Raw genomic sequence first — 24,695 nt, 5'->3', positions numbered from 1 at the left:
CTTACATTTTGAAATTTTCAAATGTACAGAAAAGTGGAAAGGATTGTGCATATGTGCATCACCAAGGCGCTCCAATTGACCTTTGCGTATTTGCTTTATCAAGCATCTATCCATCCCTCTATCCACCCAAGAGTGCATCATTTGATGCATTTCAAAGTAGGGGCACCTGGGTGGCTCAGTCAGTTAAGCGTCTGACTGCGGCTCAGGTCATAATCTCACAGCTCGTGAGTTTGAGTCCCGCATCGGGCTCTGCGTTGACAGCTCGGAGACTGGAGCCTACTCTGGATTCTGTGTCTCCCTCTCTCTCTGCCCCTCCCCCGTTCACACCCTGTCTCTCTCTCTCTCTCTCTCTCTCTCTCTCTCTCTCTCTCTCTCTCTCTCTCTCTCTCAAAAAATAAACATTAAAAAAAATTCAAAGTAAATTGCAGACATCAGCACACTTCACTCCGAAACACCTCAACAACAGTTTTATTGAGAAATAATTGATACACATCACTGTATAAGTTTAAGGCATACAGTTTTATTTACAAATATTGTGGAATGATTGCCATTGTAGTTCAGCTAACACCTATCATGTCATATAGATACAATAAAAAGAAAAGGAAGAAGAAGAAAAAGTTTCTCTGTGATGAAGGTGGGTTTTTTTTTTTTTTTTGCAGATGCATTGCATTTTATTTAATTGTGTTTTTTTAATTTGAATTTTAGTTAGTTAACATACACTGCAATATCGGTTTCAGGAGGAGCAGTTTTATTTTAAATTTGAATAGTTTGCCTACACTTAAAATCAGGACATTTCTCTGTAAAGCTATTTTAGGCTTCTCTTAAAAATAGATCTAGCAGAATACTAGGCCCACATTTCCTCATGCAGCACTCTCCTTCCCTGTTAGATGGTGAAGGGCTTTCCAATGTGCCACAGCCCCTGGCAGCTTCGCTCATTTATTGTCTGGCCCTAGAAGCCATCTGAGATTTTCCCCAGCACTAAAACAACTCCGATGCAAAGATCTGTCCTATAATCACAGAATTACCAGAGTTCTGGGGGGGTGGGGGGAGTGGAGCAGAGAGACCAGGGAAAATGAAAAGAAGTAAATGAGCCAAAGAGATAGTTAGGCTGTGAACCCATGTATCTTGGTGATGGATTGCGGTTGAGGGGGAGTTGAGAATGATACCCCAATTTCTGATGCCAGCAGTGGGCGCTTGGTGACAACCCTCACTGAGATGAGGCACCCAGGATCAGGCTTTTTTCTCCCTGGGTCATCTCCCTCTGCTCCTCACTCCCTTCCTCATCCAGCTCCATGGTTTGTTGATTCGGTGGTGCCAGGCTGATAAAGCGTCCGCCCTGATGAGTCTGCCTACCTGACTTTTCTGTGCCCTCACACAGGACCTGGGTGCTGTGGGACAGCAGCAGCCTTGCATGCTGGGGTCAGAATATTTTCTCGTCCATATATGCCCCTCATGCTCCCATGGTGCCTGTTGTAAGCGTTGCCAGACCAGAGCCTCCCCTCACTCTCAGTGATCAGCTTCCCTCCTAACCCCTGCCCCTGGGTAGATTGTACAGGCAAGAACTGCCCCTCACCCATCCTGTGATTGTGTGTGCCCTCCTCCCTGCTCAGGAAAGAGACCCTCTTCTTGCCCAAGGTCGACCACCCCTCTGTGTTCTGGTTCAAGTTTAGTTCTGTTCCTTTGAGACCTTGCTCTAGCAGTCATGCCTTCTCTTTCCTGTGATACTGTTCTTTTACTGGCTCTTTCCTTCCCCGTGCTAAATATGTCACTTCTTCCTTGTCGATCCCATAACCACCACACCTCATTTCACTGGGTTGGAATGGCCTGCTTATGTCCCACTAGACCGTCAGGACCAAGCCTGTTTTGTTCGTTATAACCAGAGCTTGGGATATGGCCTGGCTCGAGCCCAGTGTCAGTAAACTTTGACGAGCAATCAAATCAATGCATGAATTCTGGTTTTAGATCCTTTCCTAGTAGCATGGTTCATACGAATTTGTTTGCAAGTGGCATTTCTGAACCAGGCTCTGGAGACTCAAAACTGAGCATCAGACCATGGCAAGTTCTTGGAGGTAAATCCACCCTGAGGCTCCACGGTAGCTCCTCAGCGACACTAGGAGAGGCTGCCTGCCTGGGTATTGCCCTCTGGTTCCAGAAGGAAGCCCGTGAAGGGAGCCTTTGTCTTTATCATGATGCCTTACATTTTATCTAAGACCATTATAAGAAGATAATGTATTACTCAAAATAACACCACAAGAATAATAGTGGCCACAATACCCTGAACTCTAATAGAAGCAGGGACTGTGAGGATGCCTTAATCTCCCCTGGGACATCCAAAGTATAACCAAGGCTCACTGTGTTGAGCCCCCAGTGCCACAGAAGTGTCCTCGGAACTTGGAAGAGGGAGCCATGGGCGGGAGAACACATATGGCCTTTTGGCCATGCAGGCAGGCCATGCCTGGGCTCTGTGAGTGCCACACAGATACCGTCCTGAAATTCCAGAAGACCAAAGGTGTGGTTTGCCCTGGCATATATCCATGGAGGTAGGTGCAAGAATGCTCATTATGGGCCACCTGGGTGGCTCAGTCAGTTGAGGGTCTGACTTCAGCTTAGGTCATGATCTCATGGTTCGTGAGTTTGAACCCACCATTGGGCTCACACTGCCAGTGCGGGGGGCCTGCTCAGGATTCTCTGTCTCTCTCTGTCTCTCTGTCTCTCTCTCTCTCTCTGCCCCTCCCCCACTTGCACCCTCTCCACCATCCCCCCTGTCAAAAATAAATAAACATAAAATAAAGAATGCTTGAGGTGGCTCAGTCGGTTGGATGTCCAGCTTGGGCTCAGGTCCTGATCTCAGGGTTCGTGGGTTCAAGCCCCACGTCAGGCTCTGTGCTTTCAGCTCAGAGACTGCAGCCTGCTTCGGATTCTGTCTCCAGCTCTCTCTGCCCCTCCTCCACTTGTGCTCTGTCTCTGTCTCTAAAATAAATAAACATCAAAAAAATTTAAAAAAACAAAATAAAGAATGCCCATTATAGCAGTGTTATTAATAGTGAAAACATGGGGCGCCTGGGTGGCTCAGTCGGTTAAGCGTCCGACTTCAGCTCAGGTCATGATCTCACAGTCTGTGAGTTCAAGCCCCGCATCAGGCTCTGTGCTGACAGCTCAGAGCCTGGAGCCTGTTTCGGATTCTGTGTCTCCCTCTCTCTCTGACCCTCCCCCGTTCATGCTCTGTCTCTCTCTGTCTCAAAAATAAATAAATAAATGTTAAAAAAAATTAAAAAAAAAAATAGTGAAAACATAAATTAAAAACAGCCCCGGGGCGCCTGGGTGGCTCAGTCGGTTGGGCGGCCGACTTCGGCTCAGGTCATGATCTCGCTGTTTGTGAGTTCGAGCCCCGCGTCAGGCTCTGTGCTGACCGCGCAGAGCCTGGAGCCTGTTTCGGATTCTGTGTCTCTCTCTCTCTCTGACCCTCCCCAGTTCATGCTTTCTCTCTGTCTCAAAAATAAATAAACGTTAAAAAAAAAATTAAAAAAAAAAAAAAAACAGCCCCAAAACTGTAGGGAAATGGCTGTGGAATATTATGTAGTCATTAAAGAGAATGAGGTGCACATATGAATAGAGCACCAAGAGATACTGCTACACCAGAAAAACAAATTGCAGAACAATATGGACTGTGCAATATCTTTGTATGGTAAAATAAAATATATATGCATATAGATACATCGAAGGATCTCTACCCAACTGATGGAGAACTAAACCTACTTCTGGGAATGGAACAGTATTGAGGGAGGTGAAAGGGCTATTTACTTTATTGCTTCCCTTATAATAAATATATATATTCATTACTTATGGACTTAAATACAAATAACAAAGAAAAAAAATGCAAGGGCCACATACATTTTGTATTTCTGACCACACGACCACTTGTGAAACAATGTGAATGCCCCAGCCTCCAGCACCAAATGCCATAATCCTTTCTTCTGATAGTTTAAGGTAAAGAAAAAAGTTTCTTTTCTTAAATTCTAAATCTGTACTGTCCCATACAGTAGCCACTGGCCTCACGGGGATGCTGAACATTCGAGATGTGGCTGGTCAGAGTGAACAGTAAGTATAAGTATACGATGCACACCAGACTTCAAGGTATATATAAACGAAGAAATTTCCATTAATAATTTTTATATTGATTATATGTTGAGACAATAACACTTTAGACACGTTGGGTTAAAATATACTATTAAAATTAAGTTCACCTGTTTCTTTTGCCCTTTGGGTGGCTCAGTCAGTTAAGTCGCCGACTTCAGCTCAGGTCATGATCTCACAGTTTGTGAGTTCGAGTCCCACGTCTGGCTCTGGTGCTGACAGCTCAGAGTCTGGAGACCGATTCAGATTCCGTGTCTCCCTCTCTCTCTGCCCCTTCTCTGCTCATGCTCAGTCTCTCTCTCTCTCTCTCTCTCTCTCTGTCTCAAAAATAAATAAACATTAAAAAAAGAAGAAAAACTGGAATTACATATATGGCTCCCATCTGAGACCCTCAACGTTTCCACTGGATAGTGCTGCTGTACTCTTTTCCATTGCAGAGATCAATGGTGTCTGTCTTCTTGTTTTCTTGGGATTGGGCACAGTGACTGGCAGGGCACGGGCAGTCAGCAACTGCCCACAGACTTACAGAACAGAGGAAAGCTCACTTGGAGTGTTGACGTACCAATCTTGTTTCTCTGTTTGCCTGGGGCGTTGGGAAGCTCAGAGCTAAATTTCATGCTCAGTTGAGGTCCTAACAATGTGGGAAACAAAGGCAGAAGAAAAAATTAAATTTCCTGACAACTTACAGTCCACTGACAAGTCCTCGAGACGGGCAGAGTGACCTTCCTCTGGGAACCCAGCTGCTTCCATGATGACACTTTGCGAAGGGCAAGATGTGATCTTAGCCCAACCCCCGGGATCCTGTAAGTCTACTTTAACATATAAAAATTCCTTTGGAAACTTCCTTTATCTCTACCCGCCCCCACCAACATATATGTTGGCAATCCTACTCCAAGCTTATGGCCCACTGATATGCATCTGAAGGATTTCATGACTGAGGTCAGTAATAAATGACCTTTTCCTAACACTGGCTAGCCCCCTCAAGGTCCTGGAAGCCTTGATTCCAAAATTCCTTGGAGACTTACGTTATCCCTAACCTCTCCCCACTTAAAGGTATGTAATCAATCACCCATCACAACCCCCATGCAGCTCTTTCTGCAGGACACGGGTCCTGTCCTTGTGCTTTAATGAAACCACCTTTTTGCACCGAAGATGTCTCAAGAATTCTTTCTGGGCCACTGGCTCCAAACCCCAACCTTTTCCACATCACTAGGACCCCACTCTGGCCTGGACCCACTCTAGACAGGTGGAAGAGACCCATCAGGGGGCATTCAGGATCGTTCCTGCAGCTCTAGCACCAGGAAAGTAAGACCATCACAGCCCTTCTTCCACATACATCTGCTCTCTCTCTTCCATAAACCGAGCCCACGTGATCCGGTGAATGAGTAAAGGTGAACTCAGCGTTCAGGTTTTTCTGAGCGAACTGCCTATGTGGCCCCTAGACCCACATGGCAGGCTGGGGTATGGATTTAAATCCTTGCCTTTGGGGTTAGGCAAAACATTTCTCAGGTTGAATGACACTTTGGAGAAATTCCAAGTTTTCTCATCCAGCAGAACTTTTCCAAGCAACTTTTCAGGGTGGCATAGTGTTTAAGTTCACACACTTGAGCCAGACAGTCTAGGTACCCACCCCTGGTCTGCTGGTTTACTAGCCACGTGGCCTCAAACAGGTTATGCCTGCATCAATTTCCTCCTCTATTAAATGGATGAAAATAATAGTAAACCCACCTCAACCTCATGGGGTGATTGTGGGGTGAAATGAATTAATACAGGCCAAATGCTTAGCACACAGTTAAGCACCCAGAACATAGTAAGTGCTCAATTAGCATTAGTTATTCCATGGATCCACGGCTTATGCCAGGTCCTGGGGAAACTGATGAATCTGACCCAGCCCCTGCTCAGATCTGGGATGAGGTGGAGGATACAGACAAATGAGTGTGATAAGCATCATAAGTGTCATGATGGGGGCAATAGAGTACTGAGAGGACAGGATATTTGAAAGGATGTCACAGGGGCGCCTGGGTGGCTCAGTCGGTTAAGCGTCCGACTTCAGCTTAGGTCATGATCTTGCGGTCCGTGAGTTCGAGCCCCGCGTGGGGCTCTGGGCTGATGACTCAGAGCCTGGAGCCTGCTTCGGATTCTGTGTCTCCCTCTCTCTCTGCCCCTCCCCCGTTCATGCTCTGTCTCTCTCTGTCTCAAAAATAAATAAAACGTTAAAAAAAATTAAAAAAAAAAAAGAAAGAAAGGATGTCACAGAGATCCAATCCTTAAGCTGAGGCTCACAAGACACGTAGGTGTTTGCCAGCCCAGTGGACACTTCGGGCAAAATGAAGGGGCTGACCTCCCTCATTACGAAAATAGCTTTCTTTTCTGATTCAAAAAATAAAATGCATTCATAAAAAACATGGAAAAGAATAAAGAAGGAAATAAAAATGATGCTGTACTGGTTAAGCAGTGTAAACATATCGGGGCACATTTCCCCAGATCTCTCCTCAGGCAGTGGGATATATTCTCACGAATAGATGTGCAACTGCAGCGTCACGCAAATGGTGTCACCACAATGCACGGGGGCCATGAAGGATGCTGGAGCCCTGCCAGAAGGATGCTGAGGGGATGGAAGCAGGGTTAGAGGGGGGCATTGGGGAAATAACGAAGCCTGCTCGATCTGTTTCATATCCCAATGCTGCCACTTACAGGCGTTATGATCTCAGGCAATTCATTAACCTTCTGAAGCTCAGATCCTTCATCTGGAAAGAGGAGACATCATCAGGCTTCCTGCAAGGGCATGGGATCAGCATGTGGTCTGGAGAGGTGGGGCCCAATGACAGCTGTAACAAGGACGAGTAAGGGGAGGGCAGGCAGGTATGAAAGACCAGCTAAAGCCTTTCTGAGAGGGTGTCACCAAACCCAGCTCGAGGATGGGGAACACAAGTGGGGCACTAGACTCTGTCTAGTTTCACTTTAGAAGGGGGAAATCTCACCTTTCTGAACCTGCTCTTCGAAGCAAAGCTTTGCTTACTTTGCCCTCTGGCGGCCACAATCTGCAACTACAGCGCTTTGCTCAAGCTCTTTCCCAGAAGGGCGCGGGGCTGGGGGTCTTCCCAGCGGGTACTCCTTACCTCTTCTCCTGGTCCACTAAGCAAGTGAGCATCTCAGGTAGCCAAATGCAGGGGGCTGAGAATGTGGGAGAGCACATAGCCAGGTAGGTGGGCATGCTCCACAAACAAGAGGCAGGAGGCTGGCTCCCCAGGATTGGACTAGTGAAACCACACATAAAAGACTGAACTTATGGACTCCACTGAGGTGATGGGAGGATAGGAACAGGATGGTAAGAAGCCAGTGCTACCAGCTGCCCAGTTCCCTGCCCACAGCAAAGCCGTGTGAACGGCGGCTGGTTAGCTTGGAGACAAAGAGGGAAGGCAAGAGCCAAGAGCTGGCATGTAGCCAGCGGTGCTCAGGGGCAGGAGCCAGGCCTGGGGTATGACAGGGCTGGCTGTGAGCAGAGAGAGCTCTTTCTCAGAGATGGGTGCTTTGGGCTTTTGTAGAGCGAAGCCATTAGAACCCTTTGATCTAGTTCTCCGGGCCCTGATCCTACAGGCACGGAAGGCCTGGAGTTCTGGCTGCAAGCAACCTCTGCTTAGCCTTGCACTTTCCCAGGGAGACAACGGACATAGTTGCTTCCTGAATGTTGCAGACTGCACACAGTCATCGAGCACGGGGGAGGATTGGCAGCAATGGCGTTGGCCCTGCGCTGCGGGGGGGGGGGGGGGGGGGGGGGGGCAATGTCAATTAGCACAGCTGCTTTGGAAAGTTCAGTATCCTTGAGGAATGTCGATCGTGCATCCCCAAACCTCAGCAATTCCACTCCTGGGTAGGCAGCCTAGACCCCGGTCTTGAAAATTTTGCGCTCACGTTCTCCCTACAAGAATTTGAAGGATGCGGTGATTCTTCGTACACTTCAAGTTATGTAGAACTTTAACATAGGTAGAACTTTTCGCTGTAAGTTTAAATAAACTTGCAAAGACTATAATTTCCATCATCATCAGAATGGCAGCACCTTAAAATATAGCAGTTAGTCACTCTTTTAATATTATCCATAGGCGGGGCACCTGGGTGGCTCAGTCGGTTGAGTGCCTGGCTCTTGATTTCCGCTCAGATCATGATCTCACGGGTTCGTGAGTTCGAACCCCGCGTTCGGCTCCTTGCACTGACGGTGCAGAGCCTGCTTGGGATTTTCTCTCTCTCCCTCTCTCTCTCCCTCTCTCTGTCCCTCTTGCATACACTGTCTCTCCCAAAATAAGTAAATAAACTTAAAAAAAATAAAATAAAATAATCCATAGGAATATGAATGCCACAGTGATTCGATACCCACAATTATCCACTTAAAAAATACACAAACAAGTTTTTCTTGAACAGCTGCATATTTTATATTGTTTCATCCTCTCTTTGAACTTATATTTTTATTGTGCACAACCCTGTGAATGCCTTCGTGCACCCTGACAAATCCAGAGTTCCCTCTGAGTGGATCCATGACCTCTTTCCGGCAACTCTCCTTGCCCTCATTGGCCAAGCTGACTCAGGTTTCATTTAGCTGGGTGGTTTTCCAGGAAGACCCCAAACCAGCTGGGTGTTTTCCTGGCTCAGTGACCTACTGAAATCCTTTCTTCCCATTACCCCCTGTTTATTCATCAAAAAACGTTTGAAATAAAGTCCTAGCATACAGGGACATAAGCATCTAGTGACAACAGTCAGAATATCTCTGCTTGTGTAAAGAACAAGTAATTTTTAAAAAATGTTTATTTATTTTGGGGTGCCTGGGCGCTCAGTTGGTTGAGCATCAGACTTCTGTTCAGGTTATGATCTTGCATTAGTGGGTTTGAGCCCCTCATTGGACTCTGTACTGACAGCTCAGAGCCTGGAGCCTGCTTTGGATTCTGTGGCTCCCTCTCTCTCTCTCTGCTCCTCCCCTGTTGGCGCTCTGTCTCTCAAAAAATAAAATAAAACAGTAAAAAATTTAAAAAATGAAATTTTAATTATTTTTTTAGAGAGAGGGCACACGCACAATTGGGGGGGGGGGGCAGGGAGAGGGGCAACAGAGGATCCAAAGTGGGCTCCGTGCTGATGGCAGAGAGCCCTCCATGGGGCTCGAACCCTTGAACCCCGAGATCATGACCTGAGAAGAAGTCGGAGGCTCAACTGACTGAGCCACCCAGGAGCCCCAACAAATAATTATGTATGCAATATCTCCACATGTTGAGAACTTATAAGAGAACCAGGCACTATGCTAAGTACTTTATATACATTTTCCCCCCAAATCCTCACAATGCACTTTATGACCTATTTGCCATGATGCTAACCCATTTTGCCAACCAAAGGAAACTGCCTTCTAAGACCAAAAACTCTAGCCTCCTCAAGAAAATTACTTATTAACATCCAGGAATTTAAAGGGTTATGCAATATTGATAATTTTCCACCAGCCAGAAGCCACGTTGGAGAAGGGATACCTGTGACATCCGAATTGTATGCAGACCTGTTGAGAAGATAGGAACTAGGGACCGGGACATTTCTTAAATTCTTTCTGTATGGCAACTTTGAATTAAAATCAAAACTAAAATGAGGGGCACTTGGGAGGCTCAGTCAGTTAAGCGTCCAACTTCGGCTCAGGTCACGATCTCATGGTTCGAGCCCTGCATCAGGCTCTGTGCTGACAGCTCAGAGCCTGGAGCCTGCTTCAGATTCTGTGTCTCCCTCTTTCTCTGCCCCTCCCTCACTCATGCTCTGTCCGTCTCTCTCTCTCTCAAAAACATAAAAAGTAAAAAGTAAAATCAAAGCAGGATAGTACGTGAGTGGAATAAATGGTTTGGGACCACAAAGAGTTTCAGCATCCCAAGTCCAGTCCAGCCCAGCCCAGCCCAATCCCACCACAAAAAGGTCAGCTTGGAAGAGGAACCGCTAGAGGGCGGCAGAGCGCAGCGAACGCACCCAGGTCGCGGGGAGTCGCAGCCTCTGTCCTGTTGTCTCAAATTAAGAACGCTGGTGGGGGCCGCGTGCACCTCTGGCTGACAGGTCCCCGTTAGACACCACCACGGCTTCTCAAGAAGCGGAAAAGAGGCGGGTGCCTGGGGGAAGGTTATGGATCAGCGCCGTCCAGTAGAAATACAATGTGAGCACATAGATAATTTCAAGCTTGTTGGTAACCACTTAAAAGGAGGAAGAAGGAACGGGTGATGTTAAATTTAAGAATATTTTTCATTTAGTCCTGTATGTCCAAGCTGGTATCATTTCAACGTGGTATTATCATAAACATTATTGAGATGTCTTACTTTTCTAATTATGCCTTTGAAATCCAACATGTATTTTCCATTTACAGCGCTCTGAACTTGGATGAGCCACATTTCAAGGGTTTAATAGCCGCTTGTAACTATAGACATTTAATTTCCATCGGGTAAGTACCTCTTAGAGGATAAGGGCCTCATGAAGATTTGAGTAGTTTCCCAGAGGGTCAGTCCAAGGACCTCTTGGCCTTGGCCTGCTGCCCCTCCCCCACCCCCCTACACCTGCCTGTAAATATTTCCCCTGGGGCACTATGGAACCTCTCCCTAAAATGCAAGTCAGGGATCCTGGGTGGCTCAGTCAGTTAAGCCTCAGACTCTTGGTTTCAGCTCAGGTCACGATCTCCCTGTTCGTGAATTTGGGCCCCACATCAGGCTGTGTGCTGACAGTGTGGAGCCTGCTTGGGATTCTCTCTCTCCCTCTCTCTCTACCCCTCCTGCTTGTGCTCTCTCTCTCTATCTTTCTCTCTCTCTCTCTCAAAATGAATTATTGAACTTAAAAAAATAAAATGAAATGCAAGCCAATGTGTCATGCCCCAGGTTAGGAGCCTTCTGTGGCTCCCCATCCCCTCCGTTCCCCTCTGCTCTGAGACCAGAGCTGTTCAGGCTTGAGGAGGTGTGACAGTTTCCGTAAATTCACTCCAAAAGAGTGCAGGGATTGAGAAGACGGCCACTTAATTCTAGATCCAGTTGCCCACTGAGAGAGACAGACCCTCAGAGAGGTAACAGGGGTGTTCCCTCATCTGTAACCTGGGGATAATAAGCCTCCAGTAGGCTTGTTGGGAGGTTTAAATGGTGGGCTTTTAACAGTGCTTGGCACATAGTAAGAGCTAAATCAACGTTAACTCTAAAAAACCCTACATTTGCATGACTGCATTTCAACATTCTTAAGCAATTCTTTTTTTGCCAAAATACGTAAACTTCTGGGAACTCTGTCAGCTGCTGTGCTGCCAGAGGGGCCTGGCATGGCTGTGATCAAACCTTGACAACCGTGGTCCCTGGATCAGGCTGTTCTGACCTTATCTCCTGTCACCTTCAGCTAAACGGACCGCATCATTACCAGTCTGCCAACTAAACTTTTTAAACAATGCGAAGGAAAAGATTACCCATTAAAATACCTCCAAACACGATTGACTGTGAGTTATGCTGGAGCCTAGTTCCTCATTCCAGGGTGTCAGCCTCCTGCCTGGTGACAAGGCCTAGGCCCAGCGGAGGCAGCCAAACAGGCCAAGGTTTGACTTCTGGCTCTGCCATCCACTCCATGGGTGCCTTAAACAAATGGCTTACTTCACTTTGCCTCACGGGTGTCACGAGTGTAGTTCCTGACACATAGTAGCTGTTTTATAAATCATGGTTTCTTATCATCAGAGACAATGATTGTAATATATTTTTTCTGTGAATTAAAAAGTAAGACAGTTTCTTTACAGTCATGAAATGACATGATCAGCAAACTGATGCGGAATGCAATTCGGTTACACGCTTAAATGCTTCAGGGGCGCCCAGGGTGGCTCAGTCGGTTAAGCGTCCGACTTCGGCTCAGGTCGTGATCTCGCGGTCCGTGAGTTCGAGCCCCGCGTCGGGCTCTGTGCTGACCGCTCGGAGCCTGGAGCCTGTTTCAGATTCTGTGTCTCCCTCTCTCTCTGACCCTCCCCCGTTCATGCTCTGTCTCTCTGTCCCAAAAATAAATAAACGTTAAAAAAAAATGCTTTAAATACACTTCCCCTTTGACCTAGCTCTTCTACTTCTGGCAAATTGCCTGCAAATGTATTCCTCTATGTGAGAAACTGCATATGCACCGGAATGCACACTGTGACAGAAGATTGGAAGCCACCAAAGTGTCCAGCGCTAGGGAACTGTTTAAACCAATTGTGATACCTCCAGCAGATGGGACTCTGTGAAATCATGAACAAGAATGAAATGGTTCTGTGTCTAGTGGAATGAACCACGTTCCAGATTAAAAAAAGAAAAGAACCAGGTGGGGAAACAGTGTGGAAAATGTTACGATTTGTGGAAAAATTAAAGAGAAAGGTTATATATGTGAGCACTTACAAGTGCATTGAATATCTTTGGATGGAGATGCCAGACCGCGCATCTGGATGTGGTCTCTGGATGGAGGGTTGCAGAGCGGGGCTTCAGACATGGAAAGGAGGCTGACTTTTCACTGAACACCCGTTTTGAATGTTGTAGGATGTGCATGCATATTGAGTAAATTTTTCATTAATTTGAAAACAGAGATGAACCCCTGAAGATATCCAAGCTCAGGTGTAACATTTTCTTCAAAGGTGATAAACACATGGCCAATGGACACATGAAAAGATGCTCATAATGTCATAATCTTGCGGTTCATGAGATCAAGCCCCACATCAGGCTCTGTGCTGACATCACGCATCATCAGAGAAACGCACAGCAAAACCACAAGAGATACAAGCAGCATCTCATGCCTGTTAGAATGGCTATTTGTAAAATAAATAAATAAATAAATAAATAAATAAAGACAAGAAATATGTGCTGGTGAGGATGTGGAAAAAAGGGAACCCTGTGCATGGTTGGTGAGAATGCAAACTGATGCAGCTAGTATGAAAAACAGTATGGAGCTTCCTCAAAAAATGGAAAAAAATTTTTAACTACCAGGGGCACCTGGATGACTCAGTGGGCTGAGTGTCTAACTCTTAAAAAAAATTTTTTTTAACGTTTATTTATTATTAAGAGACAGAGAGAGACAGAGCATGAGCATGGGAGGGGCAGAGAGAGGAGGAGACACAGAATCTGAAGCAGGCTCCAGGCTCTGAACTGTTAGCACAGAGCCCGACGTGGGGCTCAAACTCACAAACCGAGTGAGATCATGACTGAGCCGAAGTTGGACGCTTAATTGACTGAGCCACCCAGGTGCCCCTAACTCTTGATTTCAGCTCAGGTCATGATCCCAGGGTCGTGGAATCAAGCCCTATGTCAGGCTCCATGCTGAGCGTGGAACCTGCTTGGGATTCTCTCTCTCTCAAATAAAAAAATAGGGGTGCCTGGGCGGTTTAGTTGGTTAAGCGTCCAACTCTTGATATCAGCTCATGTCATAATCTTGCGGTTCATGAGATTGTGCCCCACATCAGGCTCTGTGCTGACAGCATAGAGCCTGCTTGGGATTCTCTCTCTCCCTCTCTCTCTACCCCTCCCCCATCTATGCTTTCTCTCTCTCTCAAAATAAATAAATAAACATTAAAAATTTTTAAATAAAAAAATAATACTAAAGAAAATACAACTACCACATGATCCAGTAATCCTACTTCTGGATATTCATCTGAAGGAAATGAAAACACTGTCTTGATGAGATATCTTCACCCCCATGTTTAATGCACATTATTTACAATAACCAAGACATTGAAGTCACCCAAGTGGTAGCTGATGAATGAATGGATAATGAAATGTGATATACACTTATATAATATATATACATATCCATACGTGTACATATATACACACATGTACATATACACATATACCTACACAAATATACATATATACATTCACATATGTACATATATAAACGTACATATCATTCAGCTGAAGGAAGGAAATTCTGCCATTTGTAACATGGATGGACTTCACAGGCATTATGCTAAGTCATAGGAAGGAAGTCAGAGGAAAACAATACTGGGTGATCTTACGTACTTTTATTTTTAAAGATTTTATTGTTAAGTAATCTGTATGTCCAATGTGGGGCTCAAACTTACAACTCTGAGATCAAGAGTTGCATGTCCTACCTACTGACCCAGCCAGGAACCCCTAGTGTGTGATCTTACTTATATGTAGAATCTTTTTAAAAAGAAAATAAAAAGCCAAACTCATAGAAACAGAGTAGAGTGGTGGTTATCAGAGACTGAGGGGTGGGGGAAATAGGTAGAGGCGGTCAAATACTTGGACTTCTAGTTATAAGATGAATAAGTTCTGGGCATCTAAGGACAGCATGGTGACTATAGTTAATAATACTGTATTGTACACTTGCAGTTGCTAAGAGTAGATCTTGGAAGTTCTCACTACACACACGCACACACACACACACACACACACACACAGAGGATAACTATATGAGGTGATGGATGTGTTAACTAACCTAATAGTGGTGATCACTTCAAATCATTACACTGTACACCTTAAACTTACACAATGTCATATGTCAATTATATCTCAGTAAAGCTGAATAAAATAGTTGTAATAAGGGAAGTGCAAATTAAAACAATGAGATTATACTTTTCACCCATCAGATCAGCTAGCATTTCCAAGTGTGGCATCAAGAGTTGGCTTACACCGGTCCTGTCATTCCTTGTTGGTGGCAAAGTAAATTGATAACAGCTAACTCTAAAACAACCTGGCAGTAACGAGTTGAATGTACTTGTCCTATGGCTGTATAATCCCATTTTCCAGCGTCCGTTCAAAGCCAAAGTTAGACCTGGGTCCCTCCAATGGCTCCGCATTAGCCCCGCAGGAGCAGTTCTCTCTGTGGGGGCTAGGCCCAGATTGGATGTGCAGGTCAAAGACACTGGCCTTGCTATATTATTTCCAGTGTTTTCTAATACAAGGAGAATGTACTCATACAATACTTATGTAATGAAAAGTTGAAAATTTTTGAAGTATTTTATAAACATGGTTTTCAAGAGGTGTGTGAGAAAAGAAAAAGAGATGAGGAGAGGGGGAAAAATATTTCCATTGCCTAAAGTAACCACCTTGACCTTTTACGTTTTCCCTCCATTGAATGTTTTTGTGCATAGTTTACTCTTGCACAGTGTCCAGAGGGAATACAATTTTGTATTCTGTTTTTCCCATTAACCTCATGACTTGGCATTGGTCAGCACCTGTGACAGCACCATGAGTTTCTCTCCACAACTTTTTTTTAAATGTTTATTTATTTACTTATTTTGAGAGAGAGAGAGAGAGAGAGAGAGCAAAGGAGGGGTAGAGAGAGGAGGAGAGAGAGAATTCCAAGCAGGCTCCGCACTGTCAGAGCAGAGCCCAATGGGGGTTTGATCCCACAGCCATGAGACCATGACCTGAGCCAAAATCAAGAGTTGGACGCTTAATCCACTGAGCCACCCAGGTGCCCCTCTCCACATCTCTTTTTTTTTTTTCAATATATGAAATTTATTGTCAAATTGGTTTCCATACAACACCCAGTGCTCATCCCAAAAGGTGCCCTCCTCAATACCCATCACCCACCCTCCCCTCCCTCCCACCCCCCTCCACATCTCTTAATGGCCTGAAGGAAGGAAAGCAGGTGGGCAGGGGTAAGAGGTGGAGGTAGAGTGGGGAGTTCTGTGTGCTCTGGGTACCCATAAGGAGAGGTCCATTGTGGTCTGGATAATTCTTTGTTGTGGGGAACTTTCCTCTGCACTGTGGGATGTTTGGCAGCATCCCTGACCTCCTCTCCAGTTGTGACAATCAAAAGTGTCTTCAGACATTGCCACTGTCACCCGGGAAGAGGGTTGCCAGATTTAACTAATAGAAATAAGGCAGCCTAGTGAAATTTGAATTTCAGATAAATAAGAAATAATTTTCTAGTATAAGTATACCCCAAAGACATACTGGGAGGGGACATACACTGAAAATCTACTTGTTTATCTGAAACTCAAATTAGCTGGGTGGCATGTATTTTACCTGGCAACCTAGGGGTGGGGATGGAGGGATAACCCTCTGTTAAAAGCCCCTGCCATAGGGTGCCAGACAGAAAGGAGCAGACAGAGGAGATCCTTGCTCTGTGGGGCTTACAATCTCATGCAGGATGCTGCTGAGAAGGCCACTAAAGTCCCTCAGGTGCCTGGCTGGACTGGGCCCTTAACTGTTGATTCTGCTTCTCCCTCCTCTTACTCAAACAGCTGTCTGCAAAGGGTTCCATGATCCATTCACACTCTGTCTCCTGCAGGGGGAATTCACTGAAACTCAAAGAATGACACTAAGCCTCCAGTGGACAAATGTAAAGGTCCAGTGCCTCCTGGGGTCTGAATCCACTCAGGAATGAGGCCAGACTCATGGGACCTCCCCTGCCCAGTGTTTGGGGAGGTGGGGACCTGGGGGGACCATCCACTGAACTTGGCAGGGGTCACTAGGAGAGGCAAGCAGACTCAGAACCTAGAAACAGAGGATGAGACTGTCCAGTCATTTGATAATGTTTATTTATCGAGTGCTCACTGTGTGCCAGGCACTGTGCTAGGTGCTAGGGAGGCAGCAGCCAACAGGCAGAGCTGGTCCCCATTCAGGTGGGCAGGAATGGGAGGCCTAGGCAGGGATTATGGTCAGTGTTGTCTGGGAGAGGGCATCGAGAGGACCAGCCTGAACTGGTCTGGGGGGCAGAAGAGTGATTAGTGGGTGGCGAGTCCAGCTCTGGATATATGTGGAGTCAATGGTACCGGAGACATTGAGGTCGAAGGAACAGAAGAACTGGGGGTCTGGGCTAGGAAGAGAAACGTGCTCAGAAGCCTTGGGTGAGGGTGGGATGGCAAGAGTTGGTAGGAGAGAGAGAAGAGGGTAGGGACAGAGCCTGGGAGCCTCTGTATGCAGGGGCAGTGAGGGGAAACAGTCAGAGGGCTGGGTAGGAGTTGAGTCCAGAGGGCCAGTGAAGCAGAGAAGAGAGGTCCCAGGAGGGAGCAGTGGGCAGCCAGCAGCACTGCTGAGGGGGCAGGTGGGCTGGAGGTGGGGGGGGGGCACTGGGGATACAAGCCAGGGCAGTTCTGGGCATCACACTTCAGGACGAACATTCATAGGAAGAGAAGATCCAGGGAAGGACCAGGTTACATTTGTGGAAATGTTAGAATGAACTGGGGAGGTCAGCATGAGAAAGGAGCTTCCCAGGGTCATGAGTACCCCATAGTTGCAGCCCCTCAGACTCAGGGTGCCTGGGGTTGCAACACTGACACACCCTCTGCCCCTGGCTCTCTCTGCTCCAATCCAGTTGGCCTCTTCGCTGCTCCTTTGATATCCCACCCCAGTGCCTTTGCACCTGTTGTTCCTTTTGCCTGGAATACTTCCCCAATACATCCTCACCTCCTTTAGGTTTTTACTCAAATGTTATCTTCCCCATTAGGGCTTCCCTGACCTTCAATTTAAAATAGTAACATCCCCTCCAAGTGTTACCTAATTTTCTTCCTCCCTTCTCTATTTTTCTCCATAACATATTTATCACCACCTAATAAAACCTATATTACATTAAAAATTTTTTGTTTTGATTTGAATGAGTAATATGTTCTCACAGTTCAAGATTAAAAGTTGTGTCCAGCCTTTCACTAGTACAAATCATACTGCAATGAATAACCTCATGCCAACATCATTTCACCCTGCAGATGAAGCACTGGGCTATAATCATAGAAGTGGGACGCCAGCTCAGGGAGTAAATACATTTCTTTTTTGAAAAAAAAATTTTAAGTTTATTTATTTTGAGAGAGACAGAGATAATGCGAGTGGGGGAGGGGCAGAGAGAGGGACAGAGAGAGAATCCCAAGCAGGCTCCGTGCTACCAGGACAGAGCCTGAGACGGAGTTCAAACTCACAAAACTGCGAGATTATGACCAGAGCCGAAACCAAGAGTCCAATGCCCAGCCTACTGAGCCGCTCAGCCGCCCCCGGGTAAATGCATTTCTAGTTTTATCTTACTTATTTTTTTTCACCTGCTCTCCCCACTAAAATGTAAGCTCCATGAGAGGGCAGGAATTTTGTTGGATCCCCAATGCCTCAAATAAGGTTTGCCACAGAGTAGATGCTCAATAAGTACAGTTGAATGAATGAGGAACACATTCCTAGAAGCCTGAAGATATGCCCCTGATGACCATCCCAACACCTGCTTTCTTCCCAACCTCAGGGCTATGGATCCTTAGATATCCTTGAACACAGCACCATAGTCTGCACCAGTCCCACACCCCCTTCAGATATCAAAAGCCTTTTCCTCAGCAAATGTTCTAAGCCTGCCTTTTCTCTCCCTCTGCTTCCCCTACTTTATCCAGGAAGGCATTTAAAAAATATGTCTACAAAGCAGCATGCATAATTTCACCTCTAAATTCCCTTCCCTGATGACAATTTTCTCTGTAAAATTTTAGAAAAAATTTACAAAATCACTGAATGCTGGAAGACTTATCTGGTGGCAGAGAGAGTAGGCTCATTTTCAAAAATGGAATTCATCCACACAGTGTTTATGTTGTGCCTGACCCCATACTGGCAATGAGAATGAACGAGAACATGATGAAAAGCATTTCTGCCATCAGAGGTTCATCATTCACAGGCAGAGAGCACTTAGGAAGCTTCCTTGAGGGCAGGGACTCAGTGTCTGGCATGTTCAAGCTAGACAGTCCCCACCCCCACCCCACCAAGCCCCCAACACACACACAGATTAGCTGGTTAATGTTTGAGTCCCCCAGGCCTCTAGCACAATAGTGAAGAAATCGACTTGATAATTCTCCAATTTTTCCTCACCTGTCGGAGAGACTGTTTTCTGTTGGTCGGTTGGTTGACTTTTGGTTTCGTGTTTCTGGGAGTGTCTGTTGACATTTGTCTGAGTCAACGGTTTAACTGCAGGAAACATGGCCATTCTGACCGTAGGCAATCCCCTTTGGGCCCCTCTGGGAACACCCAGGTCCCATTAGGACTTTTCCCTTTGGTTCCCAGATTTCACAGGGCTGGGGAAGGAGGAGAAGTGAGTACAATATGGACCTGGACTAACCTGGGGTCCAAACCCTGGTCCACCCGCAGGTCACTGTGAGGCCTTGGGCCACTGAGATCGAAACTCCCTTCCTCTTGTGTTCCCAGCACCACCTAGAATCAACCACTTGATACAGAGAAGGGAAGGGGTAAAGTCCAGCACCTAAGACCCCGGCATGGTTGGATTGGAGTCAGAAGCTTCCATGATGGCTATCTGTGTGTCCCAGGCTGGGCCACTCCTTCACCTTCCTGGTCAAGTGAGCAATTTATGACAAAAACTGGGACCCACGGGATCATTCCTGGGGGGATTTTCCACTTGTAGCTCCAAACACCTTTTGGCTCCTAACCTAGACTTTCTGAATTTTCTGAGAAGTCCAGATATAAATTAGAGCATTGTCTGGATCTCTTTAATCTCATCCGGCACTCAAGTGTCCATTGCATATTTATTTATTTATTAAGAGGAGCTCTTAATAAACTTCAGTGAACAGAAAAGTCCAGAAGATTTCTAGACATTAGACACCTGCCTCAGTGTTTATGCTAGAATGGGGAATCCCACATTTCCATGTGGACCGGATCACCAAGAAAAGTTCCTTTAAAACCTAAAGATAAAGCACCTGGATATTCTTTTGACTCTAAAGAAACTGAAGATTTGAGAAAGCTTGAAGCAGCCTGGACGTGAGGATGACCCAATGGTTATTTCAGGAGATGATATTGATTAAGACAAAGGATTTGGCCTTAAAACAAGAACAGAAAAACCCCTGCAGATTTTAGGTGGTGACTGGGTCAGTAGGGAAGGAAATGTCATTTCGGTCCCTAGACTGGTGTTGCCCAAGGCGGAGCAGCCCAGGGGGCATGTAGGAGACATAGCAACCAAATGCAGTATACAGACCTTGTCTGGATCCTCATTTAGACAAATCAACTGTAAAAGAGAAAACTCTAGGTATTTGAGATAGAGCAGATCTTGATAACCATTGAAGCTGAGGGATGGGTACAAGGGGCTGAATTTGCTATTCTTTCTGCCTCTGCATATATTTGAATTTTTCCATAAGTAAAAGTGAAATAAAATAAGGCCAAAAAAAAAAAAAAAGAGTATTTCAAATGTTAAGACCAAATAATTTTCTTTCCTTACATATCATCAATTGTTTAAAACCATGCCACATTTTTGTTTACTTCATATTTGAATCACAATTTTCTGGTACAGTTTTGTGCTTTTCCTGGAGTTTTTTGGCATCTTTCCCATTCCTTTCTGAGAGAAGAAACATGCGCCTTCTTTATCATATGATTAGGAGTTTTAAACTTCTTAATTGTACAATCTATTAACTGGAATTCACTTCATTGTTGAAGACATTTTTAAAATGCTGTTACCAGAACCTGTTTTCCTGTTCCAATTTAAATGAAATACTTCTAGGCAAACAGTTATTACCCATTCTTTTCAATGTGTGTATGAGTTAGTTCTGTTGTTTCTTGGCTATTAGATCAGGCTACCCAGAAGCAGAGCCTGAGGCAAGGATTCTGGTGAAACTGAGACCACTCCCACAGTTAATCACTATCACCAGGATAAAGCAGGGGAAGAAAGCTAAGCAAGGAAATATTCTTGGCTGAAGACTAGCTTCAGCAGGGTCCCGCGAAGACTCTGGAGTCTGTCTCGCCTTGAGACTGGGGTGAACGGGGAGTGAGGGGGGCATTTTATGCAGCAACTCACAGCAGCCGTGTGGTAGGTGCACCAGACTGCTGAAGATTTGGGAACACCATCCACCAATCCAGTGGTTCTCAAACTTGTTAAAACACAAATCTCGGAGCCCACACTCAGAGTTTCTGATTCAGTAGGTCAGAGGGGGGGGCCTGAGAATTTGCATTTTTAACAGCATACCAGACGCTGCCCTGGAGCTACACTTTGAGAATCAGATCACAACATTATATCTTCCTTTTTTTGGTTGTTTTCCTGGAAGACAAGCTCAAGTAACTTTTTTTTCAGCAAGAGTGCATGGGTGGTAAACATTATTCATTCTCACAACTCTATTTGGACCCTACACTTGTTTTTTAGTTTGGCTGCTTCAAAAACATCGGCCCCAATTTTGCAAGCCATTGTTTCATAGCTTCTAGCTCCAGAGAAGCCTGATGCTAACTTGATCTTTATACCTTTATAATCTGTTTGTTTTCAATTTCCAGGAGCTATTAGGCTTTCTGATACCTCATGAGACCCTAAGCATGCATGTTTTTTGTTTGTTTTTTATTCTCCTCTGTATTCAGTGTGTACTTTTAATCTTAAAGACGTGATGTTTCTTCTCTGGGAAAATTTTATTCTATCATTTCTAATTATTTTCCTGCTTCTATTTTCCCTTTTCTCTCTGGAATATTCATTATACAAATACCAGGACACTTGAAATGATCCTTTGTGATACGATTTTTCCCCCTCTCAAAAAAAAATTTTTTTTCTCTATTCTTGGAGAATTCCATGACTTTTGGTTCTAGATTTTTAAATTTTATTTTAGAGAGAGCACGCGCACATAAAGGGGGGAAGGGAAGAGGGAGAGAGAAAATCTTAAGCAGGATCCATGCTCAGTGCAGAGCCCAACATGGGGCTCAATCCCATGACTCTGGGATTATGATCTGAGCCTAAATCAAGAGTTGGATGCTTCCAGATATTTTTCAGGTAAACCTTTTATTTGGGGATAATTTTAGATTCACAGAGAAGTTGCCATGATGGCACAGGGAGTTCTCATATACCCTTCGCCCGATTTCCTCTAACATTAGCATCATACGTTCCCATATTACATCAAAACTAAGAAATGAACATTCATACATTACTATTATTGAAACTCCAGATTCTTCATTCAAATTTCAACAATTTTCCCACTAATATCTTTTTTCTCTTTCCGGACTTAATCCAGTATAGCGCATTGTATTTAGTCACGTCTCCTGAGTCTCTCCTGTGACAGTTTCTCAGTCTTTCCTTGTTGTTTTTTGTTTTTTGTTTTTGTTTTTGTTTTTTGGTCTTCTTTTTTAAATCACCTTGACAGTTTTGAAGAGTATTAGTCAGGTATTTTGTAGAACATCCCTCAGTTTGGACTTCTTCCCATGACCAGACTGGGGTGGGTTGCTTTGAGGGAGAATACCACATAGGTGAAGTTCCTCCTTCGTCACGTGATATCAGCTGGTGACTTGATACCCTGGTCACTTGATTAAAGCAGGTGTTTGTTTGTCAGATTTGTCTCCTGTAAAGTTACTATTTTTCCCCTTTCCATACTCTATTCTTTGGCAGTGAGTCACTCAGTGCAGCCACATTCAAGGGAGAAGAGACAATTAAGCTCCATCTGGAGGGGAGAGCAGCTACATATGTTATCTGGAATTCTTCCATAAGGAAGATTTTTCCCCCCAATTATTTATTTATTCAATCATTTAGGTCATCCTGGACTCAAGTATATTTGCTTTACACTTTGTGTTATTCTCCAATACTACACTATTTATTTTGTTACTCAGATTTTCCCAGGTTTGACCATTGAGAGCTCTTTCAGGTTGACTCTTGTGTCCCGCTGACATGTCCCATCCTGATTAATTTAAGCACTTCCGTACTTTCTGGCACAAGCTCCTAGACTTTGACATTATATTTTTTGCTTTGGCAATCGGAGTCGTAATTTCCCAGAACTCTGTCCTGATTTTTTTTAAAAGAGATGTATTTCTTGTTTGATGAATCCACAACATAACATTGTAATCATAACATTGTAAGGGCTATTTGTTTACTGGATTTAAATGCTCTAGATAAAGCATGAAAGACTTAATTATGGTTATAAAACATAGGTAACTATAACTCTTGGCAATGTAAAAGTAATAGTAGAAGTGTTGGGGCCAGAATAGGGTAGAGGAAAGGTAAAATAGAGTATGGATGCTAATTTCTTCATGTTACATGGTAGAACGTGTGAGATATAGCTAACGTGGATGAAACTGGAAATAAAGATTGTAAATGATTGTTGAGCTTGAGGAAATAATCAGTAGAAGAATAAGCTAACACTATAACCAATACAATGGGGAAGGGATTGGAAGATGAACAGTAGTATAAGGGAGCACATTTCTTCATTTTTTCATGAAGGGAGTCCATAATGATTCATCCAGTTGATCAAGCAAGACATGAAGGTAAATGCATACCAATCAGATTTGGGGTGAAAGTCACCACATCTAAAGTTAGAAAAGCTTGCTGGTTTCCTTAGAAGAGGGGACATAGGGTAGGGTGAGGTAGGGTGGAGCAAAACTGAGTTTTTCCTTAGTAACATTCTGTATTTAAACACTTAACAAAATGTAGTCCTTTTATGAAAATAACTTAAATGTATGTGAATGCTGAATGCAGAAACAAACGGGTGCTTGGTAGAAAATGTGGGGTAGGCAGGGATATGACAGGGTTGGATGAAGTGTGCTGTGTGCAGGGTGGTGGCTGCAAAAAACAGCCCACCTTGGGTAGGCGGGCTCCCCAAGGTAGGACCCCTTTGCTCCTTCGGCGTGTTCCTTCCTCCGGCAACATACCCAGGCCTTGCTGAGCTCCATCCAGAGCCCGTCTTGGGCTGAGAATGGAGGCATCTTTGCTCTTAACATCTAACCAAACCTTACAAGGTTGCTCACCTGGGAGCTGGCATTCTCCACTGTGGCCAGGATATAGTGCACTTACACTTTCCTTCTCAGAGTGAAGGTAGTTGTGGGGGGAGGATTCCCAGGAGGGATGGTGACCAACCATCCAGGTTTGCCCACCACCGTCCCCGTTTAAAACGGAAAGTGCTAGGTCTCAGGAAACTCCTCTGTCTAGGGCACATCTAGGTACTTGGTCACCCTTTCCAAGGGGACAATTCTAGCCCTGACTCTCACTCCTCCTCCATCTTTATTCTGCTGGAAGAGACCAAAGAACCCACGGCTTGTGGGTGTCACCTCTAGAGCCACTAGCATTATGCGCTTTCTGAATTCTAGAGGGTCTGCAATAGTTGGGGGGTGAGATGTAGGTCAGAAAGCTGGTGATGCTGATTTCTGGATGGAGAAGGGGAAGGGGAAGAGAGGACTCTGAGGAAGGGAACTAGGAGATGTGGGGCAAGATAGGTTAAGGTAGGGTAGTTGTTCCCCCTCCAGAAATTATGTCCAGGTGGGGGGCATATAGTTCAAACTTAGAAGCCCAGATTTTTTTTTTTAAGTTTATTTATTTATTTTGAGAGAGATCGAGCACATCGTATGCAAACAGGGGAGGGACAGAGAGAGAGGACAGAGAATCCCAAACAGGCTCCGCGCTGTCAGAGCAGAGCCCGATGCGGGGGCTTGAACCCACAAACCATAGTCCTTATTGCAGTGGCTAGGATCCCCGCTGTTGCATTCAGTAGAAGTGGTGAGAGCTATCTTTGCCTTGTTCCTGATCTTACGGGAGAAGTATTTAGTATTTAAAGGGGACGTACTTAGTATTTCAACTTTAGCATGTTAGTTGTAGGCTTTCCATAGTTTCCCTTTATTAAGCTAGAGGAAGTTCCCTTCCATAGCTAATTTACTGAGTGAGTTTTTATCATGAATGGATGTTAAATTTTGCCAAATGCT

The 24,695-nt window shown here is 45.0% G+C and overlaps 1 long non-coding RNA gene across 1 annotated transcript; it reads right to left on the bottom strand.

Moving 5' to 3' along the window:
* Positions 1-21,779: 21,779 nt before the first annotated feature.
* Positions 21,780-23,952, bottom strand: LOC109267098 (uncharacterized). Its single transcript, XR_002079949.2, has 2 exons — positions 23,748-23,952; positions 21,780-22,450 (listed from the first exon to the last, which is right to left on the bottom strand). It is a non-coding gene; the product is annotated as an uncharacterized LOC109267098 (long non-coding RNA).
* Positions 23,953-24,695: the final 743 nt, after the last annotated feature.

The sequence above is a fragment of the Panthera pardus genome, unplaced genomic scaffold (genome assembly GCF_024362965.1).
Source record: "Panthera pardus isolate Hobbes unplaced genomic scaffold, ASM2436296v1 HiC_scaffold_12, whole genome shotgun sequence".
Taxonomy (NCBI): domain Eukaryota; kingdom Metazoa; phylum Chordata; class Mammalia; order Carnivora; family Felidae; genus Panthera; species Panthera pardus.
The sequence above is the reverse complement of the archived record's forward strand: the minus strand, read 5'-3'. Positions and strand labels throughout refer to the sequence as shown.